This window comes from Aquarana catesbeiana, linkage group LG12, assembly GCF_042186555.1.
Source record: "Aquarana catesbeiana isolate 2022-GZ linkage group LG12, ASM4218655v1, whole genome shotgun sequence".
NCBI lineage: Eukaryota > Metazoa > Chordata > Amphibia > Anura > Ranidae > Aquarana > Aquarana catesbeiana.
In genome coordinates this window covers 223603764-223618566 of record NC_133335.1, presented here as the reverse complement: position 1 = coordinate 223618566, position 14803 = coordinate 223603764, and the positions used below count along the sequence as shown (strand labels likewise).

Genomic DNA, 14803 nt, shown 5'->3' with positions numbered 1-14803 from the left:
TGGCCCCTCTGTCCTCCCTCCTGTATACACATGTGGCCCCTCTATCCTCTCTTCTGTATACACATATGGCCCCTCTGTCCTCCTCCTGTATACACATGTAGCCCCCTCCTGTATACACATGTGGGCCCTCTATCCTCTCTTCTGTATACACATGTGGCCCCTCTGTCCTCTCTTCAGTATACACCTATGGTCCATCTGTCTTCCCTACTTTGTATACATATGGTCCCGCTATACTCCCTCCTGTATACTCCTACAGCCCCTCCATCCTCCTTCTTGTATACAGATGGGTTCCCTGTGGTCCCTCTGTACTTCCCCCTGTATACACCCGTGGTTCCACCCCTCCTGTGTACACCTATGGCTCATCCATACTCCCTTCTGTATACATATGCAACTCCTCTGTCCTTCCTCCTGTATACACACCTGTGGTCCCTCTGTGCTCTCACCTGTATACACCTGGGGTTCCTCTGTGCTCTCACCTGTATACACCTGGGGTCCCTCTGTGCTCTCACCTGTATACACCTGGGGTCCCTCTGTGCTCTCACCTGTATACACCTGTGGTCCCTCTGTGCTCTCACCTGTATACACTTGGGGTTCCTCTGTGCTCTCACCTGTATACACTTGGGGTTCCTCTGTGCTCTCACCTGTATACACCTGGGGTCCCTCTGTGCTCTCACCTGTATACACCTGGGGTCCCTCTGTGCTCTCACCTGTATACACCTGTGGTCCCTCTGTCTTTCCTCCTGTATACACCTGTGGTCCCTCTGTGCTCTCACCTGTATACACCTGGGGTCCCTCTGTGCTCTCACCTGTATACATCTGTGGTCCCTCTGTGCTCTCACCTGTATACACCTGTTAAGTATAAAAGGGGTGGTTGGGACTTTAAATGAGGTGCGTACTATACAGTCAGTAATAGGTAAATATCCATCTTTGTAGGCTATTCTTTTTCTGGGTTACTCTGCACCCAAGACCATGGCTATATCACACAGCATGAGATATTTTATTTGAACTTTCTGGGACTACCAGTTATGTCACCACTTACTATCCAAAGGAGATCCCCAATTCCCTTCAAGTCCTCTCATTTGGGCGATGTTGGGCGAGGGCAGCATTCCCACAGCTCCCAGTGCAGATGCCTCCTGACAACCCCTTTTCTACAGTGCCACATGTTGAACCTTGAGCTGTTGTGTGAGTAAAGCAGGCTCTGCATCTGCTCCTGAGGAAGTGGAGTGTTCTCCACGAAACGCGTTGAGCCATACGGATGCATTTTCCTTACTTCAATATGCTTTTTTATATTTAATTTTACATACAATCTCTTGTCAACCATGAATCTATGTTATAACTGTATACTGAATTCTATCCACATAATCAGTCCTTTAACCAATGTTCATATATTTTTTCTATGTGTTATGATCCAGCCTTATCATGATGACTATGTTTTTATATCCAAAGAATTTGTGCAATCATGGAATACAATGTTTTTATTCCAGTATTGTTGTTGAGGTTCTTGAAAAATGAATTCAGCTCTCAACATTACTGTTTAATATTGTATTATGTTACAATCCCCGATATGTCCATATATGAATTATTGATGTGTTTATGTATTTACCTATTACTGACTGTATATTACGCATCTCATTAAAAGTCCCAACCCCCCTTTTTATACTTAACTGAATAGGGATAGAGGCACTCGGTTTTAATACTTTGTGCCTCATTAAAAGTCCAAAAAACCTCCCCTCTCTAAATACTGTATACACCTGTGGTCCCTTCATCCTCCCTTTGCCGTACACAACTGTGGTCTCTCCATCCTGCCTCCTGTGTACACCTATGGCTTATCCATATTCCCTCCTGTGTACACCTATGGCTTATCCATATTCCCTCCTGTGTACACCTATGGCTTATCCATACTTCCTCCTGTGTACACCTATGGCTTATCCATACTCCCTCCTGTATACACCTATGGTCCCTCTGTGCTCCCAACTTTATACATCTGTGGTCCCTTCTGTATACAGCTGTGGCCCTCAGTACACTTTCCTGTATACACCTGTAGTCCCTCCATCCTGCCTCCTGTGTAGACCAATGGCTCCCCATACTCCCCCCCTGTACACAGACAGCTTTCCGGTGGCCCCTCTGTACCCCCACCTGTATACACTGGTGGCCTCACCGTACTCCCTCCTATATACACCTACAGCCCCTCCGCCCTCCCTCCTCTATACAGATGGGTTCCCTGTGGTCTCTCTGTATTCTCACTTGTACCTCTGTACTCCACCCCCTCCCCCCACCGAATACACTTGTGGTTCCACCATCACTCCTCCTGTGTACACATATGGCTCATCCATAATCCCTTCTGTATACACGTGGTGCCTCTGTCTTCCCTCATGTGTACACCTGTGATCCCTCTGTACTCCCACCTGTATACATCTGTGGTCCCTTCATCCTCTCTTCTGTATACATCTGTGGCCCATCAGTGCTCCTACCTGTATACACCTGTGGTCCCTCCATTCTGCCTCCTGTGTACATCTATGACCCCTCCATTCTCCCTCCTGTATACTCCTATGACCCCTCCATTCTCCCTCCTGTATACTCCTATGACCCCTCCATCCTCCCTCCTGTATAATCCTATGACCCCTCCATTCTCCCTCCTGTATACTCCTATGACCCCTCCATACTCCCTCCGGTATACTCCTATGGCCCCTCCATACTCCCTCCTGTATACTCCTATGACCCCTCCATTCTCCCTCATGTACACTCCTATGGCCCCTTCATACTCCCTACTGTATACTCCTATGGCCCCTCCATTCTCCCTCCTGTATACTCCTATGACCCCTCCATCCTCCCTTCTGTATACTCCTATGGCCCCTTCATACTCCCTCCTGTACACTCCTATGGCCCCTCCATTCTCCCTCCTGTATATTCCTATGGCCCCTCCATACTCCATCCCGTATACTCCTATGGCCCCTCCATACTCCCTCCTGTATACTCCTATGGCCCCTTCATCCTCCCTCCTGTATACTCCTATGGCCCCTCCATTCTCCCTCCTGTATACTCCTATGACCCCTCCATTCTCCCTCCTGTATACTCCTATGGCCCCTTCATACTCCCTCCTGTATACTCCTATGGCCCCTCTATTCTCCCTCCTGTATACTCCTATGACCCCTCCATCCTCCCTTCTGTATACTCCTATGGCCCCTTCATACTCCTTCCTGTATACTCCTATGGCCCCTCCATCCTCCCTGTGGTATACTCCTATGGCCCCTCCATACTCCCTCCTGTATACTCCTATGGCCCCTCCATACTCCCTCCTGTATACTCCTATGACCCATCCATTCTCCCTCATGTACACTCCTATGGCCCCTTCATACTCCCTCCTGTATACTCCTATGGCCCCTCCATTCTCCCTCCTGTATACTCCTATGACCCCTCCATCCTCCCTTCTGTATACTCCTATGGCCCCTTCATACTCCCTCCTGTACACTCCTATGGCCCCTCCATTCTCCCTCCTGTATATTCCTATGGCCCCTCCATACTCCATCCCGTATACTCCTATGGCCCCTCCATACTCCCTCCTGTATACTCCTATGGCCCCTTCATCCTCCCTCCTGTATACTCCTATGGCCCCTCCATTCTCCCTCCTGTATACTCCTATGACCCCTCCATTCTCCCTCCTGTATACTCCTATGGCCCCTTCATACTCCCTCCTGTATACTCCTATGGCCCCTCTATTCTCCCTCCTGTATACTCCTATGACCCCTCCATCCTCCCTTCTGTATACTCCTATGGCCCCTTCATACTCCTTCCTGTATACTCCTATGGCCCCTCCATCCTCCCTGTGGTATACTCCTATGGCCCCTCCATACTCCCTCCTGTATACTCCTATGGCCCCTCCATTCTCCCTCCTGTATATTCCTATAGCCCCTCCATACTCCCTCCTGTATACTCCTATGGCACCTCCATACTCCCTCCTGTATACTCCTATGGCCCCTCCATTCTCCCTCCTGTATACTCCTATGACCCCTCCATTCTCCCTCCTGTATACTCCTATGGCCCCTTTATAGTCCCTCCTGTATACTCCTATGGCCTCTCCATTCTCCCTCCTGTATACTCCTATGACCCCTCCATCCTCCCTTCTGTATACTTCTATGGTCCCTTCATACTCCCTTATGTATACTCCTATGGCCCCTTAATACTCCCTCCTGTATACTCCTATGACCCCTCCATCCTCCCTCCTGTATACTCCTATGGCCCCTTCATCCTCCCTCTTGTATACTCCTATGGCCCCTCCATCCTCCCTCCTGTATACTCCTATGGCCCCTTCATACTCCCTCCTGTGTACTCCTATGACTCCTCCATCCTCCCTCCTGTATACTCCTATGGCCCCTTATACTCCCTCCTGTATACTCCTATGACCCCTCCATCCTCCCTCCTGTATACTCCTATGGCCCCTCCATCCTCCCTCCTGTATACTCCTAAGGCCCCTCCATCGTCCCTCCTGTATACACCTATGGCCCCTTCATACTACCTCCTGTATACACCTATGGCCCCTTCATACTACCTCCTGTATACTCCTATGGTCTCTCCATACTCCCTCCTATATACTCCTATGACCCCTCCATCCTCCCTTCTGTATACTCCTAAGGCCCCTCCATCTTCCCTCCTGTATACTCCTATGGCCCCTCTGTAGTTTCTTCTGTATACACCTGTGGCCCATCCATCCTCTCTTCTGTATACACCCGTGGTCCCTTTGTCCTCCCTCCTATATACACCTGTGGCCCATCCGTCCTCTCTTCTGTATACACGTAGCCCCTCTGTCCTTGCTTCTGTATACACCTGTGGCCCCTCTGTCCTCCCTCCTGTATACACATGTGGCCCCTCTATCCTCTCTTCTGTATACACATGTGGCCCCTCTGTCTTCCTCCTGTATACACATGTAGCCCCTCTGTCCTCCCTCCTGTATACACATGTGGGCCCTCTATCCTCTCTTCTGTATACACCTATGGTCCATCTGTCATCCCTACTTTGTATACATATGGTCCCGCTATACTCCCTCCTGTATACTCCTACAGCCCCTCCATCCTCCTTCTTGTATACAGATGGGTTCCCTGTGGTCCCTCTGTACTCTCCCCTGTATACACCCGTGGTTCCACCCCTCCTGTGTACACCTATGGCTCATCCATACTCCCTTCTGTATACATATGCAACTCCTCTGTCCTTCCTCCTGTATACACCTGTGGTCCCTCTGTGCTCTCACCTGTATACACCTGTGGTCCCTCTGTCCTTCCTCCTGTATACACCTGTGGTCCCTCTGTGCTCTCACCTGTATACACCTGTGGTCCCTCTGTCCTTCCTCCTGTATACACACCTGTGGTCCCTCTGTGCTCTCACCTGTATACACCTGGGGTTCCTCTGTGCTCTCACCTGTATACACCTGGGGTCCCTCTGTGCTCTCACCTGTATACACCTGGAGTTCCTCTGTGCTCTCACCTGTATACACCTGTGGTCCCTCTGTCTTTCCTCCTGTATACACCTGTGGTCCCTCTGTCTTTCCTCCTGTATACACCTGGGGTCCCTCTGTGCTCTCACCTGTATACACCTGGGGTCCCTCTGTGCTCTCACCTGTATACATCTGTGGTCCCTCTGTGCTCTCACCTGTATACACCTGTTAAGTATAAAAGGGGTGGTTGGGACTTTAAATGAGGTGCATAATATACAGTCAGCAATAGGTAAATATCCATCTTTGTAGGCTATTCTTTTTGTGGGTTACTCTGCACCTAAGACCATGGCTATATCACACAGCATGAGATATTTTATTTGAACTTTCTGGGACTTCCAGTTATGTCACCACTTACTATCCAAAGGAGATCCCCAATTCTCTTCAAGTCCTCTCATTTGGGCGATGTTGGGCGAGGGCAGCATTCCCACAGCTCCCAGTGCAATGCCTCCTGACAACCCCTTTTCTACAGTGCCACATGTTGAACCTTGAGCTGTTGTGTGAGTAAAGCAGGCTCTGCATCTGCTCCTGAGGAAGTGGAGTGTTCTCCACGAAACGCGTTGAGCCATACGGATGCATTTTCCTTACTTCAATATGCTTTTTTATATTTAATTTTACATACAATCTCTTGTCAACAATGAATCTATGTTATAACTTTATACTGAATTCTATCCACATAATCAGTCCTTTTACCAATGTCCATATATTTTTTCTATGTGTTATGATCCAGCCTTATCATGATGACTATGTTTTTATATCCAAAGAATTTGTGCAATCATGGAATACAATGTTTTTATTCCAGTATTGTTGTTGAGGTTCTTGAAAAATGAATTCAGCTCTCAACATTACTGTTTAATATTGTATTATGTTACAATCCCCGATATGTCCATATATGAATTATTGATGTGTTTATATATTTACCTATTACTGACTGTATATTACGCACCTCATTAAAAGTCCCAACCCCCCTTTTTATACTTAACTGAATAGGGATGGAGGCACTCGGTTTTAATACTTTGTGCCTCATTAAAAGTCCAAAAAACCTCCCCTCTCTAAATACTGTATACACCTGTGGTCCCTTCATCCTCCCTTTGCCGTACACAACTGTGGTCTCTCCATCCTGCCTCCTGTGTACACCTATGGCTTATCCATACTCCCTCCTGTGTACACCTATGGCTTATCCATACTCGCTCCTGTGTACACCTATGGCTTATCCATACTCCCTCCTGTATACACCTATAGCTTATCCATACTCCCTCCTGTATACACCTATGGTCCCTCTGTGCTCCCAACTTTATACATCTGTGGTCCCTTCTGTATACAGCTGTGGCCCTCAGTACACTTTCCTGTATACACCTGTAGTCCCTCCATCCTGCCTCCTGTGTAGACCAATGGCTCCCCATACTCCCCCCCTGTACACAGACAGCTTTCCGGTGGCCCCTCTGTACCCCCACCTGTATACACTGGTGGCCTCACCGTACTCCCTCCTATATACACCTACAGCACCTCCGCCCTCCCTCCTCTATACAGATGGGTTCCCTGTGGTCTCTCTGTATTCTCACCTGTACCTCTGTACTCCACCCCCTCCCCCCACCGAATACACTTGTGGTTCCACCATCACTCCTCCTGTGTACACATATGGCTCATTCATAATCCCTTCTGTATACACGTGGTGCCTCTGTCTTCCCTCATGTGTACACCTGTGATCCCTCTGTACTCCCACCTGTATACATCTGTGGTCCCTTCATCCTCTCTTCTGTATACATCTGTGGCCCATCAGTGCTCCTACCTGTATACACCTGTGGTCCCTCCATTCTGCCTCCTGTGTACATCTATGACCCCTCCATTCTCCCTCCTGTATACTCCTATGGCCCCTCCATACTCCCTCCTGTATAATTCCTATGACCCCTCCATCCTCCCTCCGGTATACTCCTATGGCCCCTCCATACTCCCTCCTGTATACTCCTATGACCCATCCATTCTCCCTCATGTACACTCCTATGGCCCCTTCATACTCCCTCCTGTATACTCCTATGGCCCCTCCATTCTCCCTCCTGTATACTCCTATGACCCCTCCATCCTCCCTTCTGTATACTCCTATGACCCCTCCATCCTCCCTCCTGTATAATCCTATGACCCCTCCATCCTCCCTCCTGTATACTCCTAGGACCCCTCCATCCTCCCTCCTGTATAATCCTATGACCCCTCCATCCTCCCTCCGGTATACTCCTATGGCCCCTCCATACTCCCTCCTGTATACTCCTATGACCCATCCATTCTCCCTCATGTACACTCCTATGGCCCCTCCATTCTCCCTCCTGTATACTCCTATGACCCCTCCATCCTCCCTTCTGTATACTCCTATGACCCCTCCATCCTCCCTTCTGTATACTCCTATGACCCCTCCATCCTCCCTTCTGTATACTCCTATGGCCCCTTCATACTCCCTCCTGTACACTCCTATGGCCCCTCCATTCTCCCTCCTGTATATTCCTATGGCCCCTCCATACTCTCTCCTGTATACTCCTATGGCCCCTCCATTCTCCCTCCTGTATATTCCTATGGCCCCTCCATACTCCCTCCTGTATGCTCCTATGGCCACTCCATACTCCCTCCTGTATACTCCTAAGGCCCCTTCATCCTCCCTCCTCCCTCCTGTATACTCCTATGGCCCCTCCATTCTCCCTCCTGTATACTCCTATGACCCCTCCATTCTCCCTCCTATATACTCCTATGGCCCTTTCATACTCCCTCCTGTACACTCCTATGGCCCCTCCATTCTCCCTCCTGTATACTCCTATGACCCCTCCATCCTCCCTTCTGTATACTCCTATGGCCCCTTCATACTCCTTCCTGTATACTCCTATGGCCCCTCCATCCTCCCTGTGGTATACTCCTATGGCCCCTCCATACTCCCTCCTGTATACTCCTATGGCCCCTCCATTCTCCCTCCTGTATATTCCTATAGCCCCTCCATACTCCCTCCTGTATACTCCTATGGCACCTCCATACTCCCTCCTGTATACTCCTATGGCCCCTCCATTCTCCCTCCTGTATACTCCTATGACCCCTCCATTCTCCCTCCTGTATACTCCTATGGCCCCTTTATAGTCCCTCCTGTATACTCCTATGGCCTCTCCATTCTCCCTCCTGTATACTCCTATGACCCCTCCATCCTCCCTTCTGTATACTTCTATGGCCCCTTCATACTCCCTTATGTATACTCCTATGGCCCCTTAATACTCCCTCCTGTATACTCCTATGACCCCTCCATCCTCCCTCCTGTATACTCCTATGGCCCCTTCATCCTCCCTCTTGTATACTCCTATGGCCCCTCCATCCTCCCTCCTGTATACTCCTATGGCCCCTACATACTCCCTCCTGTGTACTCCTATGACTCCTCCATTCTCCCTCCTGTATACTCCTATGGCCCCTTATACTCCCTCCTGTATACTCCTATGACCCCTCCATCCTCCCTCCTGTATACTCCTATGGCCCCTCCATCCTCCCTCCTGTATACTCCTAAGGCCCCTCCATCCTCCCTCCTGTATACACCTATGGCCCCTTCATACTACCTCCTGTATACTCCTATGGCCCCTTCATACTCCCTCCTGTATACTCCTATGGTCTCTCCATACTCCCTCCTATATACTCCTATGACCCCTCCATCCTCCCTTCTGTATACTCCTATGGCCCCTCCATCTTCCCTCCTGTATACTCCTATGGCCCCTTCATACTCCCTCCTGTATACTCATATGGTCCTTCCATACTCCCTCCTGTATACTCCTATGGCCCCTCCATTCTCCCTCCTGTATACTCCTATGGTCCCTCCATTCTCCCTCCTGTATACTCCTATGGCCCCTTCATTCTTCCTCCTGTATACTCCTATGGCCCCTTCATACTCCCTCCTGTATACTCCTATGGCCCCTCTATCCTCCCTCCTGTGTACAGATGGGTTCCTTGTGGCCCTTCCTCTGTACTTTCACATGTATACACTTGTGGCGCCACCATACTCCCTCCTGTATACACATGTGGTCCCTCTCTTCTCCCTCCTGTGTACACTGGACATGGCCCTTCCATACTCCTTCCTGTATACACCTAAGGTCCCTTCATCCTTACTCCTGTATACAGGCAGGTCTCTATGTTCTCCACCACTCTGCAATTATCAGAGCCCAGCCCTAACACTTCACATTATGGGTTCATCTGAAGCCAAAACTAAAACCTACCAGTATGGTTTTCTGCTGTGTCCTACTGGAAAGACTTCCCTTCACTTCCTGTTCCAAAGAAGCAATATGAAGTAAGAAGAAATCTCTCCAAAGTGAACTGAAACCCCCTCTTGCCACCGGAATGGGCCCCCACTGCAGGAATAATTGTTTTTGTTTTATTTATTTTTTACACCGCAATACATATCATACTTGGTACGCTGAGCCTGGTTGATGGGTTACTGCAAACGTTACCACCCTACAATAATGTGAACGGGCCCTAAGCCACTCAGTCACCATAGGCCCTAACACCTATACTAGCTTATTACACTTTACCCTGCACGTATAATATGGTTGTATGTTGTCTGCGGTGCAGTGTTCAGGTGATCCCTCTTGTTATCATGGCTTTATAATTGCCTTACCTGCTGCTTTCTGCTCGCTCAGAGGCCGATAAGTAGGACACAAGGGACACCTCAGCACTGCAAAGAAAGCTGACTGCAAGAGCAGAAAAAAAAAGGCGCCGTAACCTGGGGATCTGTGTGCTTATATTGTAATCCCAGAGCCACCCAGAGTGTTTTCTAGCATTCCCTCACCAGCTAATAGAAAGAGATACTTCTACCAGCATTGAGTCATCCACTTAGGCAGTAGCCTAGGGCCCAGAGGATGTCCAGGGGTGTCCAATCTTCCCTAAGGCTTGTTTTAGACGTGAGGCTAGAAGGTGGCAAAAACAGGCAGAGCCAAAGTCTTACTGCCCCATTGAACATCCACCTAAACAAAGACATGCAGCCACCTAGGGCTGTACACATGCCGTTATACCCTGCTTTGCGGCTGTGCCAAAAATTACACCTCCTGTTGCATTCAACCGCTGAACTCAAGCCATTAAGCCAGAATTAATGTGGCCCTGCAGCCGCAATGCACTTGGTTGCATTATGGTCGTTTGCCTTTTTAAGGGTTAAAACAGGTGGTGGGGTGGCAACCACACACACTGAGCCTGAGTGCTCACTAGGTGTCCCTTATATGTATATTGACCCAAAATTTGCCCAAAGATGGACTGGTCACATCCAGGATATTAGGTCCTAGGGCAATGGTCTCCAAACTGTGGCCCTTTGCTTGCTTTTATCCGGCCCATGAGGCACTATTTTTTTTACTGAAACCAACGAATGTGCATAATTCATACTAATGACACCACAGTTCCTTCCAATGACACCAATGATGGGGCACAATTCCTACCAATGACACCAACAATGGGCTCCAGTGAAGCTAATGATGGGGCACAATTCTTCCCAATGACACCAACAATGGGGCAAAATTCCTTGCCAGCAAAAATGGGGCACAGTTCCTCCCAATGATTCCAACAATGGAGCCCAATGACACCAACGATGGGGCACAATTCCTCCCAATATCACAAATGATCGTGCACAATTCCTTGTTCTGACACCATAGAGGCATTATTTACTCCAGCTGATGCTGGAACATTTTCTACACTCGATGGCCACAGTCCAGCCCCCTAAAATCTAAAGGACAGTAATGTGCCTTTTTGTTTAGAAATTTTGGAGACCCCTGTCCTAGGGTAACAACACTGCTATTCCATAGATACAGTACAGTGAGAGAGCGTTGTCACTCATGAATAGGAAGTGTGTTACTGGCAGGATCACCTGGTAAAAAATAAAGGGAAAAAGTCCTAAAAAAAAATAAAAAAGAAGACTAAGCAGTCACCAGTGGTGGTTAACTGAAATACTTGACATTTTTGTTCTTGGCATCAAATATGGTTTAACCCTACACAGCCAGATGTCATGGGTAAGCGTTACAGGAGATACCACCTCCACAAAATTCATACATGAGACCAATAAGATGGACAACCGGAGGCTGTTGGGAAAGAGGGACTCCAGAAGAGGGGCAGCTGAAGCTATGTGTGTGTGTTAAAAAAAGATCTTAGAAGAGACAGCTCAGGTTCTGGGGTGGGGGCTATTGGAGCTGAGTGTGTGGAATAGACCTGTTGAAGCTGTTTGTGTGTGTATGTGGACTAGACCTTAGAAGGATGGCTCAGATCCCAAGATGGAGGTACTATTGTAGCTGTATGTGTGGAATAGACTTTATAAAGAATAGCCTAAGTCCTTGGATGGTGGGACTCTTGGACCTGCATATGGGGAATAGACCTTACATAGGGATGGCTCAGGTTCTGGGGTGTCAGGACTCCTGAATCTGTGTGTGTGGAATAGACCTTAGAAGGTATGGCTCAGGTCCCAGGATGGAGGCATTCTTTGAGCTGTGTGTGTGGAATAAGCCTTAGAAACTATGGATTTGGGCCCTGGGGTGGCAGGACTCCTGGAGCTTTGTTTGTGAAATAGACCTTAAAAGTCACAGCACTAATTCATTGGCGGGGGACCTGCTGGAGGTTTGTATTCAGTAGACCTTAGAAGGGAAGGCTTAAGTCCTGGACTGGGGGACCTTCTAAAGCTGTGTGTGTGATAGACCTTAGAAGGAATGGCTCAGGTTCTGGGGATGGGGACCTCCGGGAGCTACGTGCGTTTAATAAACCTTAGAAGGGTTGGTTCAGGCCCTGGGGTGTTGGGACTCCAGGAGCTGTGTGTGTGGAATAGACCTTAGCATGGATAGCTCATGTCCTGGAGCAGGGGACCCCTTGGAGATATGTGTGGAGTAAACTTTATGAGGGAAGGCTCAAGTCCTGGGGTGAGGGACCTCCTGGAACTGTGTGTAATGTAGACCTTAGAAGGAATGGATCAGGTTCTGGGGGGATCTCTGGGAACTGTGTGTGGCGTAGACCTTAGAAGAGATGGCTCAGGTCCTGAGGTTGGTGACTTCTTTGAGCCATGTGTGTGGAATAGACCTTAGAAAGGGTGGCTCAAGGACTGTACTGGGGGAATCTTTGGATCTGTGGGTATTATTGACCATAGAAGAGCAGCGGATTGGCTCAGGTCCTGGGGTGGAGCGAAAAGTCAGAAGGTAATCAACCAAATGTCATATGTGAAGGTCTTCCAGTAAAGCTGCCATCACTGAGCCGACAGGCAACATTCTGTACCATATTAATCTCTATAATCTTCCTTTTAAAAGGGACAAATCTGTTCCTTATTACTCTATATAATGCAATCATTATTATAATACTGAGCATTCTGTCCTATGCAGCTAACATTCTAATGTAAAGGAGGTTCAGAGATCAGTCTTTACACAGCATTTGTATCATCTGTTAGGCTGGCCACAAATCTTTTAATCTTATGAAACAATCTATTATAGACAACTTTTATATTCCCTAAGCATAGAGTTACCTTCATATTCTGCTCCATTAGATGTTTCAAAGGAACCCCTTCCCCCAAAACATGCAAATTAAACTGCTCTATTACTGATATACAGATTGTGACTTTCTTCCAAAAGTCAATAGTTACAGCCTCATCTCCATCTCTAACCACTCCCCCAGCCGCTGACCCAATACATGACTCTCATAGGACATGCAAAGATGTGAGTGATATTCAGGATCATTGACTTCAGCCTGTTTTCACCTCTATGTGCTTTGTGGGAAGCAAGATGGTGGAGCCTACTAAAGAAGACTGCAAGGTGGACTGTGATGGGGGTACCATGACTGCAAGGAGGACTGTGATGGGGGGGGGGGGGGTCGGACATGACTGCAAGGGGCACTGTGATAGGGGGGACCATGACTGCAAGCAGGACTGTGATGGGGGGGGCATGACTGCAAGGTGCACTGTGATGATGGGGGGGGGGGCATGACTGCAAGGGGCACTGTGATGGGGGGGACTATGATTGCAAGCAAGACTGTGATAGGGGGGGGACATGACTGCAGGGGGCACTGTGATGGGGGGGACTATGATTGCAGTGGGTACTGTGATAGGGGGGGCATGACTGCAAGGGGCACTGTGATGGGGGGGAGCTATGATTGCTAGGGGCGCTGTAGTGCCCCTTTACAGTGCTGTGATGTAAAAGGGGGCTGATATAAAGGGGTATTGTGAGACTCTGTGACTCCCCCTGGAAAAATTGGCTACACCAAAAGCGGTCCCTGGTGCCAATAAGGATGGGGTATGTTGCTGCAGAGATACTAAAATTACATTATACAGTGGTAACTAATTGTGTCTTAGGCCCCCACCCTTGTGTAGGGATGGTTATTCCAGTCTAATGCAGACTTCAACGTAGAGGCCATAATGTGCACGTCACTGACCTTGAACAAATGTTCCTTCTCCTTAAAGCCCAACTCCAGGCACTGCAAATTATTTTTATGTTTTTTTTCATCTTTAATCAAAAATGTTTTTCTTTTTTTCTAGTTTGGGGGCTCTCTAAGCTTTGCTGAGAGTATCTGCTATATACAGTGGGGGAGGGGGGGGTTTGCACTTATAGCTCCCCCCTGAATCTGAACAGTGTCTATGATCAACACCAGTTCCAGTATTGTGCCTCCATTCCTCTCACTCTGCTGTTCCATTTACATAGCAAAGCACAGCAGCAGGGCATCACTGTTGGACACCAGTTCCGTAGGAAGACCTTTATGTCATGACCTGCAGAATTAGCCCTCCTACTCTTGGTCATCCTTTTGTCTCCCCAATATACAGGCCGTTGCATTCCTCACTACACTGGACTTGCATATACCAAGTTACTTCACTTGTGGTTGGCGAGTCTTTCATATGTCTAAGCTTCTGTCTCAGTGTGTTGCTGGCTTGAAAAACATAGGGATGGAATGTTTGCTAAAAATCCTTCTGAATTTTTCTGACATTTCAGCCACATAAGAGATGACTATATTACATATGGATAAGTAGGGAAACATATTCAACATTACTGATAAATTCCAGTTAAATGTGACTATTAATAGGTATCAGAATTGTACCCCCCACCAATCTTCCACCTCTTATCTTACCTCTTCCACTTCCACCACTTGGGCAGTGATTATAGTAAAGCCTTTTTAGATTGGCATCTCACCCCGGGTTGTGTGACAATGATACCCTGCCAGCCTTCAGTCTAGGAAAAGCATTATTTTCTTGGGAGCCATCAAGAATTGGAAGTAATCAGTTACTATTTTATGTGGGCTTCCCCTTATAGAGAGGTGTGAGGACTTCTCTTATTTTGGAAGGGAAGGCTGATTCTATTTCTTCTTTGGAGGAAC

General features: G+C 48.2%; 1 protein-coding gene across 1 annotated transcript in view; it reads right to left on the bottom strand.

Annotated features, from left to right (window-relative positions):
• The window catches only part of B4GALT5 (beta-1,4-galactosyltransferase 5), a 47514-nt gene that overhangs the window by 25388 nt on the left and 7323 nt on the right, over positions 1 to 14803 (bottom strand). The window lies entirely within an intron of this gene.